Source organism: Penaeus monodon, chromosome 28 (genome assembly GCF_015228065.2).
Source record: "Penaeus monodon isolate SGIC_2016 chromosome 28, NSTDA_Pmon_1, whole genome shotgun sequence".
Classification (NCBI taxonomy): Eukaryota; Metazoa; Arthropoda; class Malacostraca; order Decapoda; family Penaeidae; genus Penaeus; species Penaeus monodon.
The window spans coordinates 38,246,813-38,247,951 of record NC_051413.1 but is presented as its reverse complement, the minus strand read 5'-3'; positions in this window follow the sequence as shown (position 1 = coordinate 38,247,951).

The following is a 1,139-nucleotide window of genomic DNA, read 5'->3' as shown; positions in this document are numbered from 1 at the left end:
CGGATTCACATATAAGCGTCTGTATCATATAACTCTCTTTTGATTGGCCAACACATATCGCAAGGAACAGCGCAAGGGTAAGAGCCAAAGTCACCCTTATGGCACTGTTCATAATTGTTATAATTGCATCTCATATTCACTCGTTTTAGACCGCCATCGGTTAGGGTTGAATGAGAGGGGGCGGGGGTAGGACTTCCGCATCGAGAACTGGATCTTACGCCAAAGCGCCACAGAGTTGAAAATGGCGTTCCTTCAGTTCCTTCTACATAGTCTTCCTCGTTTGTCACTTGTTGTTGTTAAGTGAACTTACACGCGCCGTAAGATATCCCTTCGTATCGCCTGCTCTTCTCACTTCCTTCGCCTCGGCTCTTTCTCCTCTTTCTCTCCCTCGTCCCCTTCCTTTCCTTTGTTTTCTTTTCCTTGTCTAGTTCTCCTTTTCCTTCTCCTCCTCTGCGTCCTCCTCCTCGTCCCCTTCTTTTCCTTTGCGGTCTTTTCCTTGTGTCCTTCTCCTTCTCCTCTGCGTTCTTCTCCTCGACTCCTTCTCTTCTCCTGTGTTCTTCTCGTCCCCTTCTCCTCCTTTACGTTTTCTCCTCGTCTCCTTCTCTTCTTCTGCGTTTTCCTCGTCCCCTTCTCCCCCTCTACCTTCTTCCCTTCGTTTTTATCTCCTGTGCGTCCTTCTTTTTCGTCCTCGTGTCTTACGCTGTTGTTGTTTTTTTTCCTTCCGCCGCCTCCTCTACTCGTTTTACAAAAGATCGCTCCTCTCGGAACGTATGTATTTTCGTCTCGAGTGAGATGAAACCCGAGTGCAGGAATATTTACAGCATTGCAAGATGTTCACTATTAGCATATATGATCCTCATGTGGCAGCGTGCAATGTTGCTTCATCATTTCACTACCTGCAAAGAAAGTTGCTTTCGGCGTTGACAGTGTTGCAGCAGCTTCCGGGAATTCCTTCGTGGTCGGGAGTGTAAATACGTGGCTGTTTATGTGTCTCTTCCTGTATATATGGCCATGTGTATGTATGGATCGTATGGCTTTATCAAGGTGTGAATATGTATATGTATATAGGCTGGTGTAAATGCCGATATGTGTAGTTGTATGGGATGTAAATATGAAAGGTGACAAGTACCGTTTTGCTC